We start from the raw sequence: 20,133 nt of genomic DNA, 5'->3' as shown, positions 1-20,133 counted from the left end.
AGCAATTTTATGTAGCAATCCTGTTTGTTTGACAAAATATTTCCCATGTTGAATACCAATCCTTTTTTTTTTTGCACCACATAGTGTGACTGCAGCCATCAATCACCTGTTAACCTGTTAATATGCCCAGTAAGAGTAAGAGGATAAGAAATGAAAGCGAAATCAGGTCCAAACAGAAAATAAAAGGATGGGAAAGGGAGAAAAGAAATGATGTAAGCAAATGACAAAGAGATGAGGTAAAAGCTAAAAGATGAGAGTAAGAAAAGGCTAAGAAGGAGAGAGGGGGGAGTAAGGAAGAAAAGACTGGAGAGGTGAAGAAGAGCAGGACAGGAGGTGAAAGTGAAAAGAGACGTGGGAGAAAAGAGAGGAGTGCAGGAGATAGCGTGAGTAGGAATAAAACATTTAAAACAATGTGTCTGTATGAATCAACACATTGCAACAAAGACGACTACTTTAACTACTTTAAATTCATGGTAACGACAAAATGGAAAATGTGCCTTTGAGGTAACAGCTGTGATGAATCCACAGCAAAATCTTGCAGCACTACAACAGGAGCCAATATGGCAATAGTTTGTTGCGATGATGATGATGCAGGAAATCCCTTCTTGGTACCTGTCAGTGATTAAAATGTTTTTTTCTGTGCTTGGCAGACATTAGGATTTATAGTTCTACATTAGCTGGCTGTCTGGCTGAGTGGAGGGAGTTTTGTGTTTGTGTGTGTGTGTGTGTGTGTGTAGCCTTGGTTTATGCCACCAAAACACATATTCCAACAAGAAAGAGTTCAGTGTTGAGGAATATTCGCTGGACTTTATTAGGAAAAGGGGTTACATAGTGAGAATGAGATTAGTATTAGGGTTAAGGAATAGGGTTTGGTGTGGTTTGACATTTTTTGATACTAATGCTGATACAATAGCTACCTGACTTTTGGTACCCATACCAAAACAATACTCTTCAGATACCATACTTTGAAAAATATGTTTTTCTTCAAAATTCTGTCCTTTATTTAACATTTAATACATTTATTTTTAAATGTTGCCTAAACAAAAGCAGTTTATGCCTTAGTTCACCAGCTAGGGCTTGTTGGCAAACTACTGGCGAGCTAACCGCTAACACGTAGCCAGCTGCGCTAACGCTAGTCAGTCACAAATAGCTCCTCAAGTTTCTTTCTATTTTCTTTATATTGGGCTGTTAACTCTATCCTGGCATTTTGTTCTCAGGATTGTACATAATTTCATTCAACAAAGAAAAAAAGCTCTCTGAGTTAACAAGCTTGCTAACTGACGGTTAACATTAGCTTGTCAGCTTAGCTCGATCTATAACGGGACAATAAGTTCACACAGTTTATTCAAAAGATGTATTTGTATTATGGACTCTTGTCTTATAACTGTCTTAAATCCACGTCTCTTTTGTGGAGCAGTTTATATTCCAACAGAGGAAGTAAAAGAAGAGTTGATGGTGCAACACAGCTAACAAGCTACGATAGCTTCATGTTTTGACTCTGTCTTTCTGTTCCCTCAAAGTTCAGCACTGTCAAGATGGCTATTGGTCAAGAGTGCAAATTTGCTTGTCAAAGTTCAATAAAGTTGAACTGAAACAATTAGCGCAGATTAATTTTGACAATTCTATTAATTAATAGATTTCAACATTTGGACGTTTTAAATGCTGGCGTCACTGGCCAGCAAAACTGGCAAAATTCTGATTTAAATCCAGGACTATTTTATCAAAGGTAAACAAGATTCTGACTATACATTCAACGCTAACTTTCATGACTTGACAGTTTTTGGTTCTCAGTGCTATAGAAACATTTCAATCAATCAAACCAAAAAAAGTGTTTACGTTTGATACACAGCCCTATCAAGGAGTGTAGATTTCTGTCCTCTTATGTCTGAAAGTATGGCCCAAACTGTGTATTTCTATGCATTTATATACCTGTGTATACAGTGTGTGTTTCTTTGCAGAGCCTACTGCTGTGAAAAAGGCTGCTGGCTAAGCACCTTTATTCTATAAGATTCAGCCTTTTGTTTAGTCAGCTGTTCTTACTTGTCTCCCTGCACACACACACACACACGCACCACAAGCTTCTCTATTTATTTAGTGTAACAGGTGCTTTTGGCTCTCCCAGCGGACAAAAAAGGCAACATACAGTGTATATGATTTAGTACATCTTTTAATATTGATGCTATGTCCTTTGAAAGGGACAGGGCTTTCAGAGTATATATCTGTATATGTTAGGCTATCGTATTGGTGCAGAGATTAATGATTCTTTTTGTATTTGAAGGATGCGAATAGGCGCTACAGAGAGGACAGAGGGAAAGGGAGCTGGAGAGAAAGGACCAGAAAATTAGAGGAGGAGTCAAAAGGGGTGGGGAGGAAGAGATGGAGAAGCGGTGTTAAACAAAAGCAAGGGGGAGAAGAAAATGTCAAAGTGAAGAGAGTCAGGATGAAGGAAGACAGGAGGTGAGGAGGGAAGAAAGAGAGGGAATGTAATGATAAAGTGGAGGGAGAGAAAAGAGAGCTGGAACGAAAACCTCACGATTCTGTTGTGAGACGGCGTCTTGACTGATGAGAGATGACTGTTGTGTCGCTGTGATCCCATGGAGAACAGACAGTCAGGGAGTAATGGAAGAAAAGGGGAGAGGACAGTAGAGAAGATGGCAAAAGCAGATGAAGAAGAAGAGTGTAGAGTGATGTAAAGGAGACGAAAAGGAGCTTGATGGCTCTATTTTAGGGAAGAGGCAAGAAGGCAGATGAAGAGAAGGGTAGGCAGAGAGTGAAGAGGAGGAAAAATAGAGGAAGGCTATTAAAGGAGTGAGTAGACAAGATAAGTAGAGAGATCAGGAGAACAGAAAGTAATCTGAAAAAAAAGGAGAGGAACATGTTTTTGCTCTGATGAGATAAGTGTTGCCTCCACTCTCCACCTGTTGCTAGGGACGCAGAGTATCTGTGGTGATGAACCACAGTAAAAACTGTAGCACTGATGTGGAGGACAACATGCAGCATGTGCATCACTTACCACAAAAAGGAACAATGAATGCTTGGATGTGGGTTTGTTTATGGTGAGATTTATGAGTTTAGATAAGACATTTAGTGAGAGCTGTAATACTTCAGTGGGAGGACCTGACATGAAGCCCACATGTCAGTAAACAGCTGAGTGGTTATTAAGCAAGCCAGTTAAATCCCTACCATTTCTAATACTGCTTTATTGTTGCAACTTAGGCTTTGACTTCCCAAGTGGGAAGATATGCATTATTGTATTTTATCAAACCTTTAGTTAGAAGTTATTTTTTATTTTGTCAATAATTAATAAGTAATTTGCTAACTTTGTGATAGTAAAAGGAAATAGTACCAGTGCTGCAAACACTATAAAATGTCAGTCTGTGTTTTACTAACTCCGCCACAGACATTGTGGTTTTGGTTCCATTCCAAAACTTGTCAAGAGTTTTTGGTGGAAAGCTAGGCCGGGAATTTTCATGTGGAACCAATCATTTTTTTAAAGGGGTATTCTAGTAATTTAGTGTTGCATTTTCATGAAGTTGGGGGACATGCGACAGAAACATGAAAAAAAAAAAAAAAAGAATGGTCAAAGCAAAGGCCGAGATATCCTGACTTTTTCTCCCTGATATTCAGTGGCAGACTCAGGCTGCCTGAGGGACATGGGCGAAAAAAAACCCAAAACGATTGTGCGAGCAAGTTCACTGAGCGGTTTTACACGAACCTACCAACTCTATAAATAATACATAATTTGCTAAGCTATGAGTAGAGGAAAAGTCCCCTAGCCACTAGGCTAATTTATGCAGTGTAAAATGCTATAGGCTTAAGCTAATAATGATGACTAGCAAAAAAATTGTTTTGTATATGAACCTTGATAGTTATTACCCCCCCCTGGCTGAGGGAAACACTGTACTTTGTTTCTACACTGTGTTCAGACTCTGAGATAGTAAAACAGTTGCATTGTGTAGGCCTACCTTTTTCCCACACAGATAATTAATCAGGAATCAATAAGCGAATAGATGAAGAATTGGACCGATAAGCAGAAGTGATAATGGCATTGGTATCAATAAAATCTATTATCCCTAGTGGCAACCACTTCTTAACGTATCAAAAATAGGGACAGCAAACAGCAAAAAGTGCACCCCAAAATGAATACATTTTCAATATTTGTTGCATTAGTAATAATTAAATATTGTTGTTACAGTCGGACCCAGGCAACGCTGCACGTGAGTCAGGGAGTTTACTCGCGTGCCCACAGGCATCTGTTTTAGAGACATTGGCGAAGCAAATAAGGGTGTTTGACTGTGGGGTGAAAAGTTTGACTAACCCGTCAACATCACAAACGAATGCTGGTATTTTGGATACCAGGAATTGAGACGGTGGGCTCGTTAACTGATAACGCTTCAAATTCTGTAAAAAACACAAACTACAAAGAATTTTGTTCGGTTACTGTAATAAAGCTTTTAAACATTCTTTCATGTCACATTTTCATTATTAAGCTAACATATAACTGCATAGTATCTTAATTACTCAAAATATAAGGTGACTAAAAATGGCAACCATATTTTCAGTTTTAGCAACCAAAACCTGATGCATGGTTGCCAGACTGGCAACCACTTTTAAAAGCTAGTGTTGAGCCTGTGACATCATCAGGGTTATTTTCTTAAACTTTACAAAGCTCTCTCCCGAACTACAGAGGACATTATACAACTGTTTTGACAGGCTGTGTAGTACTCCACATGAGTAAACTGATCTTCAAGTTGGTAGTATGCTCCTTTAAGGATTTCTTAACATTGCATGTTTTAACATTTTCACTATTTTGTTCATGAACTACTTACTTAATGGGTGAGAGAAATCTGACGATTCTCTTAAAATAAGATGCTGAACCGGATCCAGTAACTGATTACAAATTTCAGAACATTATCTATTATTAAAATAATTGTAGTAAAGTGAAGTGTCCTGATCTTCTTGTGCAAAAGCTATTCTTTGTATCTGATAATTAAAATAACTGATAAATGGTTAGCCTTGGTGCTTATATATGATCTGTGATTGCTTTCTTAGTGATAAGTAGTGCTCCATCAATGACTTAAAAAGGCCTGTAATGGCAAGAATAAATGTACTGCATGATTGTATAACATACACATGACTTTCTGATATAACATATATATGACTCTTTTATATACCAGGCACATGACTTTCTTGTGGAACATACAGATGCTATACATAACTGTTTGACGTCAGTACTTGATCTCTGTACTCATTCAGAGCAGATTATACTGATGTGTGTTTTGCTGTTGTGAGTCCGTCTGAAGACGTTTGAAGTAAACCTACAGAAAGTGGTTGCCTTGAATGTTTCTTTATTCTGCAGAATTACCACTACAGGCCTCAAAAGGTTAATCCTATTAAATCACTTTTATTTCACTTATTGATAAAGCTAACAATTTGTAAACCATCATTTATTTAAAAAAAATCATGAACAAGATAGAAATGAAAGAGTGGCAAACAAAATGTGACACACTGTGACACGTCCTCCATATTTGCGTTTTTGTTTCTTACCATCATATTTGTGTCCTTGTCTGTCTGCTCTACCTGTAATTACATGCCAGCGGTGTTCTGTGACTATCACAGAAATGGTAGGCAGGAAAAAGAGAGAGAGAGAGAGAGAGAGAGAGAGAGAGAGACATGGGGGACCTAAGAGCTTAGCAGGTGTGTTAATGGATGTAACTATGACAACCAAAGGCCCGCTGGGAGAGGGAGGAAGTGAGAGAACCAGTTTTAAGCTGTGGAAGTTAGTCATCAGGTAGAGAAATTGCATACAGCTCAACTTTAAATATCAAGTTGGACTGGACTACTTCAGTGCATGTAAACACTCTGAACTGGATGAACTCCAGTCTAGGAGGATGAAAACAAATTGATATGGGCTGTCACGCCCTGCACATGGTCTGTGTGTGTGCGTCCAGTATACACACACATATACACAGGCCTGGTATGCATTTTACATTTTTACTATGTAACTCAAAGCCCGTCTGGTTGAGTCTTGTAACTGAGGAGGGAACCAGGAAGACGGGGACAGAGGATCCTTTCAGGCAAGCCACTTGTCCTGAGAAATACCTCAGCAGAGTGTGGAGGTGTAGATGGCACCCAAATGCCAAATAATCTGTTCAATCTGTTAAAAAATGTCGCTTGTTTGTCTAAAAATTGATGAAAACTTTATTTTAAACGTTTCATCGTGAATAAAAAAACATTTGTGCTAATAATTAGAATCTAAATCCTGAATATAATATGATATAATCAATATAATCATAATGTGTGATTATGTCTGAAGTATTAACTGATTTTACTACAGTAACCAGCTAACAGTAGCAGCTCTCTGGCCACTAATAATGACAGCTCCACTTAAATAAAACATCCCATCTGTTAGAGGGAGGTGAGCAACACATATGCATGATGTATCAGTGTTTTTGTGCTGTTTTAGTAAGAGAAGTGGACTATTGCTTATGTAACATGACTACCCACGTTCAGTCATTTTCAACCCACACCCTCTCCAATGTCAATACTGTCAATGCTTTCAATAGTCATGAAGTGGTAGCTTCAGCACACTGGCAATCTGATTTATCCAAAGTGCTAAGAAAATAGGCAGAGTTATTAGCTGAAATTATACATTTCAGATAAATACAGGTGGTTTTAATCTTTTGATTATAAGCATTGCTTTTTATACGTAAGTGACCAGTGTACCTGTAGTCATTCATTCTTTTTACTATCTGCAGCTTTGTTCATGTACTCTCAACAGAAGCTACGTTCAATTTTAAAGTGATACTTCACCCAAAATCGTAGAAAAGGTTTCAGTCGTAGTCATCTGGACACTGTTTTCAGAATCAAGACGTTTCGGCTCCCATCCGGAAGTCATTCTCAATTCTGAAAAATGGTCTGAGAACTCAGAAATTTAAGCTACTCTGTGTTACCCTCAGGAAGGAGTTTTCCTGAGTTTCTGCTATTTACCCTGCCTAGTTTCACCTGAAACTGACCTTCTTTTGTTTCACCCAAAATCTTTTGAGTATGAAACTCTCACTCTTTTGAGTATGGAACTCTCACCCTCTGTGTGGCTGTAAAAACTCTGTAGTTTAGTTAGTCCTTGTCAGTTAAGAACTGAGGCAGTGGTCAGCTTGGATTAATGCTAATTACACTGGATTCCAACAGTGACAAGTTTTTACATCAGAAACTTCTCAAACCCCTCCTGCAGCCTCAAGCAAAGGAGGAGCAGGCAACAGAGGTCTGGTAAGCTCACTTCTTTCTAACTCCACACCCCCAGATTTTTTCACTTTAAAACTTGTAGTCTTCAACTGCCATTGACTCAAGTGACATCACGATATAGCGACAATATATCAGACTTCATGCAAGTACTTTTATACAACTTTTTCACATGTGCAGTGTGGCACTGGCCTCATTTCCAACCTCCTCTTAGCTCTTTTTGATTATAGAAAGTGCAGCATCAGACTAGCCAGCATATCCATACTATATATATATATATATATATATATATAGTGTTCGTCTCTTTTCCCGGCCTGTGGCAGCCTTCCCAGGCTGGTGAAACATGGTCACAAATCCCAGGCGGATGAAGACAGGTGGAATCGGTCTTCTGAACAAAAATTATGACATGCCCTCTTTTCAATTTAGATTTAACTGAAATTATTTATCCACCACCGTTCTCATTACAGACGTTAATGAGATATTAATAGAGGAAATAGTGATTTGCCTGCCTATAGTTGCCTATGTTGGAATTTATTTACTTAATTTTTTTATCTTTTTAGAATGAATGTAAATGCCAGTTCACCTTTGTTTAATGTGAAATAAGGATAGAGGAAGCTTTTATGACCAAGGTCATTAAATACCAACCACTCCTAAATACCATCTCAAAGCTGGGTTATAGGTGCAGGCTACTTGTTTTCATATTTGGCAGCCTAGGACATAGGTTGGCTGTAAGAGGGCTGCAACAACTTGCCCAAAATTGGGGATAAACAGCTTATATTAAAATTAAAATACTGTGCTGTGTCCGTTATCATTGGTAGCCATTATATATGGCATAGACGCTGCTACTTATACCCCTGAGAACTGCTGTATGTTTTGTAGTGACCTACTGTATGCCACTGTACTATGATCCTGTGACTGTACTCTACTGCACCTCCAATATTTGTGTCCTTGTACTGTTCTCTTCTATGTGGACATAAATATATTGTTAAAATGTGGTAATGCAGACTCTGACTGAACTCAGAACTCACCAGTAACTCCAGTTCTTTCTGTTCTTTCCCACCAGTCTCTCCGTTTTCCTCTCATCTGACAATAACCACAAATTTTTCACTGAAGCTGAAACATTTTGAGCTTGCGTGGACGTGTCTGATTGCGTCTAACCTCTCTGCCTCTTTCCGTTTGTATTTAATCACGCCTCTTCTAAAATTGACCTTGCGTTCTGTGGAGCTCTACTGGAGGGATTAAACACCATTCATCCATCCAAATCCAAAACTTGCCATAGGTGTTCAGTTGGTTTGAGATCTGATGACTGTGAAGGTCATAGCATGCGATTCGTGTGATTTTCGTAGCAATCAAACCATAGACCATCTCTGGTTCTGGAAGTGAATTTCCCATTCATTCACCCCACTTACGTTTTAGAAAATCCTTATATAAAGAGTTGTAAGCCTGGAACCAAGCCAACCAACTACAAGATGAATCATGACCATAAAACATTTGATTTGTAACAAAAAAAAATTGGAAAATGGAAAAAAAGGCAAAGCTACAAGACTGTGTACATCATTGAGTGAAGGAACTACTCATCCCATAAACCATTGCGAATGATACCTTTCCAACGACCTCCAACCTAATGATGGTAACAAGGTTTTTCTTGAATTTAACCTTTGTCGTTATTATAGTTTATATTGTTAATAATAGTGTTGTAATATATTGTAGTTTGTGTTGTGTTTGTGTGTCCGGAGACAAGAGGCGTCCAACGCCTAAATAAATAAAAACGGCTGTAAATTTGCAGTGACACACTGAAGCAGCAACCAATTGCACATCGGGATTTGATTTTCTTCCCCCTGTAAATGTTTCCCTATGTACTGAAGTTCCTAGCAAATACTTGTTCCATACTGTTCCATATTGACAATGGAGGAGAAACTGTTTTTTGCGGTCCCCGGTTTCCTGGGGTTTCCCGCCCCTGGCGAGGGCTGGCAGCAAGCAGCCAGCTGCCAGAGCAGCCAGTGGTGCTCACGAAGCTTCTGGTGTGAGCGCACTATAAGGCAAACCATGGTTGCTCTGTGGTAAACGTAACGTAAACGATTGTAGAGTTCAGTGGTAGCAGTAACTCACCTGCTAAACCTGTTTTAAGTTGTAAGTCTCACTAGCCGTTCACGTTCATGGGCGCGGTAAACATTTCCATGGTAACAGCTAGCTCCACCAATCAGGGCCGTCGCTGTTACACTTTAGTATTGTGGGTAGTACTTCTCCATGAGATCGTGAATAAAACGTGTTTTTCTTAGAACTAATATCACACAGACTTGTGACTTCTGGGAACATATACCATTGTTTCACAATCTCATAGCTCGTGGTAAATCTACCTTGGATGGTCTATCTATCTGAAAATATGTTGTGAAAGGCTGTGCTGCCACTTCGACATGAACCTTATAACGGCAGCAGTCCGTTGTATGTAAGTATGTTAACAAAATAAGACTTATCTAGTAGGCGCTCAGTTGAACCATATGCTTGTTCATACACTGTGATGGTTCCAGGCAACAGGAGAGTATTTCCACTTTGGACCAAGTTTCCTCTTCTCCCAAAGGGTGGTGCTGGGTGGAGTCAGACAGGTTACTCTATACCAGGGTGTAATCCCAGTTGGAATGCCCGGTGCACAGCATCTTGTGAGCATGGATCTGGCTGCCCGCCTGTACAGTTCATCATTCCTGACAGACGTTGCCAGGGAAATCTGATAACTCCTCAGGCACTATTACGAGCCATTGATAGGAGTTGAGTTTGGCCAGGTTGTACTATGGGTGCCATATTGCAGACCCTTTTCTGAAAGCAGGAAGTGTTGGCTGCAAAGTGAAGCATTAACTGATCAGATGCCCATTCTAAGATTCTGCTGGCTTGCTCAGAAACTCTGCAATGTTATCCTCAAGTAGCACCCCCGGCGTGATGTACCACTGGAGTGAAAACGAGAGCCATTTAGCAACACCAGGGGGCACTGCAGCGACCCAGGAAGTTTATACATCTTTTGTTATTTTAAGTATCATAAATACCGGCGTTTCTCTCCTGGTGCAGTTTCCCCCAGGAAATTGTTTAGCCCAGACCCTGATGCATCTTGTCTTGTGATGAATTTAATATGCATTCATTTTACTACAAACGCTTAACAATAGTCATGCTCATATTTGCTGCGTGTCTTTATCCCTGAAAGGTAACATAATTTTGTTTTATGAAGTTAGTGGAGGTGGTCTTTGTTTCAGGTGAGGTGGCCCACCTCTACTATAAAACACAATGGGAAAACCCTGCTAACGTTTACCCGTACCACAAATGTATCATAACAGAGAACTTGACATTATTTAAGGTTTTCTTTGTGCATTGTATGTATGTTATGAATGGCAGCACTTTATTCCCAATGGTTTTGCTTTATGTGCTGGTGGATTATTTGGAAGTTGAGACACAGGTGAAAAAAGAGTGAGTTAACTAAATCCATTTAGCCTAGACCTCTCGACTATTTTCCCAGTTGTAGAAACTACTGAGCCAATCAGAGCCTCTATGGGTGGGACTAATGTTGGTGACATGGTGTGTCAGAGTGAGAAAGATCAGGACCAGAGACTCTTGAGGGACTTCTATGACATGCAAGACAGTGGTCATGTGACCGACGGAGGTAGCAGAGTTAGCACTAGTGCTAGCAAGCTAGTGTTAGCTTTTTTAGACAACGACTGGTTGTGCAAGCTACGCTGTTATCTTACAGATCACCACAATCTATGGGTCAATGTTAGTTTGTCAAAAATGCTAAAATATTAACACATCAGTGGAAATTAATTAATAAAAACGTTTGTTGTATTTTAACTTCAATAAGATTGATTTTGTGCTTCCAACAAGACACCATGACCAGAGTTGGTGGAAGTCTTTAACTGGGCCACCACGCACAATAATACATTTGAGAGAAAACTCTGTGATATTAGGACTGTAACAGAAGAACTGAAATAAATTGTGTATTAAAGGGATCCTTACATGTGGCTTTCAAACTCTGAAACGAAGGCAGTGACTTATAGTAATATTGGAGTGGTAACGAAGTGGCCATTCAGTCTAAATATCAGGTTACCATTTGCTACCCTTTCAAAAGATTATTTTAATAGTGAAGGACTCTTCTGTGTGGCAGAGGTTACAGTCGCTAGAATAATACACATGAAAGGTCAAGAGCTTAATTTAAGCGCTCATTGTGAGAGTATAGTTTGTAGTTTAGCCTGCTGAGTCAACCAGGTGTCCTTAAATCCCAGAAGAAAAGCCCACACACAAAATGTGATTATTAAAAAAAAAATAACTTAAAAATAACTTAAGCATGAATATGAAAAAGTCCTGGCTGTAATTATATTTGGATTTTTCAGCAACCAATTGCTTTTTATGAAGAGATGATAAAGCACATGTAGAAAATACTCCAGTAAAGCAGGTATGAAGCAGGAGCAGACTGAGCATTAATACACAGTACTGCAGTTTCTTCCCATTCATCATGCAGTGATTTTCACCCCCTCCCCTATATTTATTGTCCTGGTAGATACTCTAGCCAAATAAGCAGCATACAGTATAATGAAGCTGATGATATTCTGGGGTGAGAGCTCCTGCTAGCGTGGTCCTTTAGAGCCAACATATTGTATTTTTGCTGAGGCAGCCGTGGAGCAGAATGCTGCACTTGGCTCTATTTCTCACACTTCACAGGAACAGGATAAAGCTCTGCTGTTAGCATGGCTTGTTCACTGGTCTCAGGTCTCTCTCTTTTTACCCCCTATCTCTTTCACTCACTCTCTCTCTCTCTCTCTCTCTCTCTCTCTCTCTCTCTCTCTCTCACACACACATACACACACACACACACACACACACACACACACACACACACACACAAGTTGAGACAAAGGAGTTCACTGGAGATGGTAAGGTAAAAGGGTTGAGAGAGGGAGAGAAAGAAACAAAGTGAGATAGTACTACTTATTGGCCTGGACTCGATGATTCAGTTCCAAATGTATATTGCTGTGTTTGCCTTGCTCAGCAGTTGACTGGGACCCAGGACTGCAGACCTTTATTCTGTGCTTTAATCAACTTCCTAATCCTCAGAAAGAAAGAATATATGCACAACATCCATTTGTAATGACATAGATCTTATAATCCTTCTGCGGTCGCTTATTCCTGTTGGCTCATTTGCAGATAAATCTAAGGTCAATCAACAGTCTGCCGTATTTTAATCATTTGGCTTTATTGTTCTCTATGTTGAACTATGCTGAAATAATTGCAGCACGTCCAAGATCACATCATTATCACCATCAAAAATGAGAATGTTTATATTGTAGATGTGTTGGAGGGTCTGGGGTGCTGGACAAACACATCATATACTATATGTGATTATTTTATTTTACTTGTCTTATAGAGCCCGATGGATATTAGATTTTTAAGGCCGATATTTGAATATTGATGTTTAAGAGTTAAAAAAAATCCACTAACGATATATCTGCCAATCTTTTTTGCAATAATTGATTTTTTTATTATTTTTTGGTCACTTGGGAGCAGCGGAAACAAGTTTTGACAACATTGACATATCATCACCTTTTAAGTTGCTTATTTACACATCCAGCTGATACAGAGCAATAGTATCATTCATTTGGAATCGTGTTTCTGGCCACCTGATGAATGTAAATCCAATACTCACTTTGTTTTAGCTCTGTTTTGGGAAATATCTGGCCCATTAGCTGCTAAATGCTCCACTATGTCCACCAGCTAGTCTCTAACTGTGTCTCTCTGCCATTTGGTGCTGAGCAGGTAGTGTGCAGTGGGTTTATAGAGCTCTTTCGCCAAAAACGACACCATGAGAGCGGTGAGAGTGAACCTAAACAGTAAAGTTGCAGCCGGACAGCTAAACAGTGAGCTAAAGCTCACTATAAAGCTTCGTAAAGCCGAGGGGAGCAGCAGATTTGGGTGATAAATATCAGTTGGTTCATCACTACTGATAACAATATATCTGTGATCCTAAAATCGGCAGATAATATCTGCTATGCCAATATATCTGAATAGCTCTATTATCCAGAAAGTCTCGTTGCCCTCCAGAGCAACACACATAAGTGTTTTTTGAGCTAATCTGATGCTCTCATTTTTGTTTGGACAGTCTCCTGATATCTTATTGCTCAAAAGTTCACATTTTCTCCCAATTCTGTACCTGCGGTTTGTAATACCACATTTACTTTGGTCTGTTTTCATTAGTTTCGAACATTTCAAGCCTAAATGTTTAATTCCTTACCACAAATTCCTCTCTTCTTCTAGCTTGTTGCCTTTCTTAATGTCTCATATTTCCCATTTTTGGTCTTTATTTTCTCTTAAGCTTTCGCTCTCTGTTTCATCTGTCTGCCTCATTTCTTTGTTGGTGATGGCCTTTCCTGTTTCTGTCTTTCTTGTAGGGGCCGCTTATATTGCTGCTCACATCATCATGATGTTTAATAGCAGGATCTGTTTTATTAAAATCACTCTGCTTTCTAGTGCAAAGGACAGTAATGTAATGGTAATCAATTGTGAGGAGAGAAATATTAGAGATGCAACTGATACAACACTGTATACAACTGGAGGGATTATGTGTTCAGTATTTGTCCAAGAATGTGTATCAGACTTCACTATAAATGCAAAGAATTGCCTGAATATGATTTGGTATTATACAGTGGTATATGTTTCTTCTGTTCTTTAGCCACACATACACATACATGCAACCCTCGTATGCACCCGAACATCCAAACAAATGCCCTGTGCTCATCCATGACCTGTATGTGTCCAACAAGTGCTAATTAAAGTTTATTTGGATTGATCTCTGTGTGCGAGCTTTTGTGCGAGCACGTTTCTGCACAGTGGTGAACATATTGAGCTAGTAGTCATTTTTATAGCTTATTCCCAAGGCTCATTTCTGTATATTAAAAACAAACGTACGGCTTCAATTTTGTCTTTATTTGATGTGTTGAGCCATTGTTGTAGATATAAATATAATAAATCCCATTGCTGAAAAAGGTTATTGCTGAGAGAAAGCTTCATCTAGTATTACTTTGTGTCAAAGACTGCAGTGAAATGTAAAATGCACAAACACCATATAGCTGGTGAATTAGCTTAATGTTAGAGTGACTGACTAAGCAGCGGCAGTCTCAGAAGGAGCCATGGTTTGCAGAAAAGCTGGCAGAGGATCAGCTATAGATCGCTGTTCAGTACCTACACAAGCAATACAGTAGCTTTACTCAAATTCATTTCTTCTTGGGGGTCGGGATCCCCCCAAGGGGTCGCAAGGTGATAAACAAGAAAGATAGCAGAAAAAATATATTAATGCAACACAAACAAAATTATTTTTATTTTTTTCTGACTTTTATATAATCTTTGCTTTTTTTCTTATGAATTAGTAGATAATTTACTTTCCCTTGCTTTTAAGGATGATTTAAAGCTGCATTTATTTTTTTTGTCAAGGCGCTGTAGTGAGAAAATAGACCACCTTTTATTCAAATAGAAATGACAGGAAGAGGCAGACAAGACAAGTCAAATATACAAAGCCTGGAGTTCAGGGACGGAGCTCGGATGAAGGCTAAGTGAAGGTGTCAGACGTTAGTATGATTAGGCTAATGTGACTCTGTAGCCATGGCAACAGGAGTGTGCAGAAGGTGATGTAATCGTTTCAGGGGAAACATCCATCTCTTTTCCGTCATATTTGTCACAGTACATCATTCAGTCTTTCCCTGACTTTCTTCTCTCCTTTCTTCCCTTGAATGACTGTTCTTTCTCCACCCATGTTTATTTTCTCTTTTTCACTTTCAATCTCTCATTTATGTGTTGTTATCTCTCTTTCTGTCTCATCCTTTTGTCTCGCTGTTTTTCCACATCCACCATTACCTCTTCCTCCTCGCTCATTCTTTCTCTGCCTCTTTCTTGTCTCTCTTTCCTTGCTTTCTTTGACTTTTTAAGTTTCTGAGAAGCTGATTGCAGCTTGTTTTTACTTCCATTATAGAGAGGACAGACAAACAAATGCAGGTATATACCAGGGAGAAAGATGGATGGACAGTTATATAGGTTGGATGTTTGAGTGTAGCCTAAACTGGCAGAGATGTCTTAACCCTTTGAACCCACATCTATTTTTGCTCGGTTTTCACTCCCTTTATTTACATGCTTGTGTAATAGTCACTACATGTCTTAGCTAGACAATCCATTTTTTTATTTTATCAGGTTATCAGGATAAATTAAAGGATAAATTAAGCTACTCAGAAATGCTATCATTTGGCATGTGAGTAACTAGAACTATTGGCTACAGCAGTGGTTCCAAAGTTTTTTTGTCAAATGTAGAACTACCTGTCAGATAAAGTAGCCTTCCTCTTATCCATTACTTTTAGCTAACTATTTCAACTGTTTCCATTACTTTTAGCTGACAATTTCAACTGTCTATCCATTACTTTTAGCTAGCTATTTCAACTGTTTATCCAATACTTTTGGCTAACTATTTCAGTTGTTAATCTATTACTTTTAGCTAACTATTCAGTGGTTATTCAGACTTTGTGCTAAGCTAACCAGCTGGTGGCTGTAGTTTCATATTTAAGCTACTGTAGACATGAGAGTGGTATCAATCTTCTCAACTCTCTGCAAGAAAGAAACTTCCCAAAATGTTGAACTATTCCTTTAACAATAAGTGGAAAGTGAGAACATTCTTAGCCTCAGTAGTGTAGCAAAATGTGTCGATAATGTTAAACAAAAAAAAGCTTATTTTCATGGATTTTGTCAGCCCTATTGTTCTTCTTTTTTAAAATTTCGATATGTTTTTGGCACTGTGGTTCCCATCATGCTTTGGGTGATGTAAACACAGGGTTGCCAGGTCTGTGTGACAAAACCAGCCCAACTGCCAATAAAATCAGCCAAATACCAGAACTCAAAATAGGCCCCTGCCAAACCATATACACTGCTTTTAAAGTCCAACAGCATTGCTATCATTGCCAAATATATTGGAATATCTACAAAGTAACACCAGAAATGTTTAGTGTGCCAGCATTAAAAGCAATTTTCCAAAATTAATTCTTTCTCCTAGGTCCTAAAATGGCCTTGTTTAATCAGATACAATATATTATAATAAATAAAATATATCTCTGTGAACGTGTAGACCAATTCACTGACGCACAAATTAGCTTTCTGTATCCCTTTTCCCTCTTCCTCCCTGCCACTTACCAGGTGTCATGTTTCTCCCCGGGGTTGCTAGCAGGTGGTTTGCTGGCTTCGCTAACTAGCAGAGTTGATCAAGAGGCGGGTGCCGGCGGGTTGGAGAGCACGTTAGGCACGTTGTGTGTGTGTGTGTGTGTGTGTGTGTGTGTGTGTGTGTGTGTGTGTGTGTGTGTGTGTGTGTGACGTGTGACGTGTGTGTCCCATGTCCATGTGTGTACATGTTGATCTGGAGTCCATTTAGTAGGATTTGGGTATAAATAAATAATTTCATTTAAAATATGGATTTTTATTTATAGATATATGTAATTAGGTCAACCCGCGGCAACACTTCAAAAGTAGCCCGATTCCGCAGGAAAACCGCGGACCTGGCAACACTGTGTAAACAGGAAGTGTAATCTTGCCATGGAGTCACTAAGTTAGTCTGTGCGTTCCAGTTTGACTGAGTTATGACTCGAAGAAGAAGAAGAAGAAGAAGAAGAAGAAGAAGAAGAAGAAGAAGGGCCATATCTGTCACAACATCTCGGATGCCACTGCAAGGGTTAACTGCCTCAGGCATGTAAGGCAAACGGACGAATACAAATGACAGATAAAGTAAGAAAGGAAGAGGAACAAGTGCAGTAATGATGTAAGGAGGATAAGCAAAGGCAGACGGCAGAGGGGTTTCTGGACTAGAACATTGAGAGTACTGGCAGATCGCCTGCTGGAAATACCCAGACTGTTCCTCACACACACTGCGACGCACGTCATCATTGTCTGCATGTGTGTGTTGTATGTGTGTTATTAGTGAAGACCGTGTATGTTTACAGTTAATCGGGCCATTTTCAATCATGTCATGTTACACCACACCACTACAGCTAAGGGTGCAGGTAGCAAACACACACAAAGACACACACAATCTGCTTGTTTAGTGTGCCATATGAACAGCATCCTGTTAACAAACAGAACACCTCACAGAACATCATCAAAAAAGCAAGCATGCCCTCTTACTCTCTTAATGTTTCTATTTGTCTCTGTCACTTAGGCACACACACACACAAACGCACACACCAATATTCACTATTTAAAATCAGCACAAAAACAGCACACACACATTAAAAAAGTGGTTTCAATTACATAGTTCAAGCACAAATATGTGCAAACACCTATTTTTTTTGAGCTGATTATATACTATAAACCACTAACACTACTACGACCACTAATATTAATGTCAGTGAAGCATCTGTGTCTAAAATTGACTTTGTTGTATGAACTCAGTTGACCTTCATCCCTTATGCTCACGTTTTGATAGCACTTTAGACTTTGAGATTTTTAAATTTCTTATGCATAAGCCGCATATGATGACAGACCGTAGGGATGTTGATTCTCACGTTTTCCCATATCAAGTGATCATGTCATATACTCGATACCGGGATTGAGTAATCGCACGGAAAAGAAATCTACTGTATTGGCCCAAATATTGGATGACGTAAAACATGAAATACTTCCATCAAAGCAAAGCATAAATCGCACATTTGTGTAGCTTGAATATCAGTCACATATTTGCACTTTCTCTGACAGTTAGCGTTTTCTTTTTGAGCTTGCAGATTATTCGGACACTGGTGTGTTTCTGAAGTCGACGTTGTGAGACTTGTTTTCAATCGGCATTATTTCCTCTGTGGCAGTAATACACATTACATGAGCCATCAAAAACTCCCGTAGGTTGAACTTGGCTTCCTTAACACTTTTATGGCTGACTAACTAACTAACTAACTAACTCTAAGAGTTCTGTAAACAGACCTGAAGACACTCACTAGCCTAGCAAAAGTAAGGCAACGAACAACCCATAATGCAACACTCTCTGTAAGACACGCTCTTAAGAAGAAATGTTATCTGATGTTGTGAACACGAAATTGTCTAGTCTTCGAATATGATACAATCCCTGCTTTTTCAAACCTAATTTCCAGAGAAAAATATCGTCTTATTTAGAACAATACGGTATTTTAGAATGCCGTCTTTTTCGTGCAGCACCACGTTTTTCTACACGCATGCTCTCAAGTTAAGGCAAAAAGATGAGATTAGGGAACAAAAGTAATCGATTAATCTATTACTCATACCTGTCCCTAATAGATAGAGAAAAAGATGCTGGCTGACACCTGGAGACCCAGTTGCATAATTTATAAGATCATTAGCTGCTTTTGTCCTCCTTATTCACTCCTTCATCACCTTCTCACCTCCCTCGCCTACCATTTTCCTGTCTCTTTTATCTTTTTTTCTCATCAAAGGTGCATCCGTTTTCCTTTCACTCCTCCATTTCTCAATTTTACCTCTTACTACTCCTCTTTCCTCCATCCTTTTCTCCTCTCCCTCCTCCTCCCTCCGTTGTCGTAAGTGGCCACATGCCTGCTACTTGATGTGTTGCCATGACAGCCTGCCAAGGTGTCATCGCCAGGGTCATTTGCATAGCTCTACTGAGCATGCCCACCAGAGTTAGGTCAGGATACCCGTCCTGAAGTGGCGGCATCCTGTTGAGCTCGAGTATGCTCGAGTATGCTCTGTGTGTGTGTGTGTGTGTGTGTGTGTGTGTGTGTGTGTGTGTGTGTGTGTGCATGAGATGGTAATGTTTGTCTGTATGGAAAATACATGCTGTATGTGTGTGAATACATGGATTAGGATGAGCTATCAGTATCTATAATGGAAAGTTCAAGTCTAATTAACCTTTATAATGTCAGGGAGGGTTATCATTCCACATGGATTAGAGCTTCAAGACGCACACATACACATGACACAGACATAGAAGAGTGTGATGGACAAATTAGGGTTTGTTCTCCAAAGATGACCAGATGAAAGTGTAATGTCTTATTCAAATCCAGTGTAATTTCAGATGATCCATAAGGAGGTTTTTACTCATTCTGCGAGTGATCACTGGGGCTTCTATGGTGTGTTTGAGCATAAAAAATGTATTGAATGTAGTGTCTTACTTACTCGTTACTAGGCCTTAAAATAAAAACATACAACATGTACTCTTGTTATGAGGGGACCCAGAAGTTATTAAACTTGCATAATATTTTCATTAGAGGAAGGGCTGTGGTTGTAAAACATTAAATAAACATAACATTCTTTTGCTTCCATGAGTATTTAATACATAGATCTAGGGCCTGAAATGTACGATTATTTTCATTATTCATTAATCTGCTGATTACTTTCTCTGTTAATCTTTTTGCCTATAAAATGTGAAAAAATTGTTAAAAATACCTGTTAAAATTTCCCACAGCCCAAGGGGATCTATTTAGATTTGTTTTTTTCAACTAACAGTCCAAAACCCAAAGACATTCAGCCTACTATCATATATGACAAAGAAAAGCAACACATCCTCACATTTGAGAGGCTTGAACCAGCAAGTGTGTGGTATTTTTGCTTCAAAAATTACTAACACGATAAATCAATACATTTTCTGCTGGGTAGAGACAAATCTAAAGGGGTCACAAGATGACTTCCAGTGTTGAAAAAAAGAAAAACCAAAATTCTGCTCCATAAAATTATGTTTATTTTTCAGGCAATTTCAGTTTATCGAAATAAAACGGTCTGTGAAGGGAAAATCAACCTTTGAATGAACTGCTTTGTTTCTATGGACCCCAGGACAAGTAGCTGTTGCTCTGGTAACAATTACAATTTACGGTAGCTCAGTACTTTATATTTAAGGCTTTATTTACTTATTTTACATGTTTT

The 20,133-nt window shown here is 39.0% G+C and overlaps 1 protein-coding gene across 2 annotated transcripts in view; it reads left to right on the top strand.

Moving 5' to 3' along the window:
• LOC122867843 (ankyrin-3-like) overlaps positions 1 to 20,133 on the top strand; it is a 167,595-nt gene that overhangs the window by 16,102 nt on the left and 131,360 nt on the right. The gene's annotated exons all lie outside the window — the stretch shown is intronic.

The sequence above is a fragment of the Siniperca chuatsi genome, linkage group LG20 (genome assembly GCF_020085105.1).
Source record: "Siniperca chuatsi isolate FFG_IHB_CAS linkage group LG20, ASM2008510v1, whole genome shotgun sequence".
NCBI classification, from domain to species: domain Eukaryota; kingdom Metazoa; phylum Chordata; class Actinopteri; order Centrarchiformes; family Sinipercidae; genus Siniperca; species Siniperca chuatsi.
Note: the sequence above shows the minus strand (reverse complement) of the source record. Positions and strands in the feature narration are given on the sequence as shown.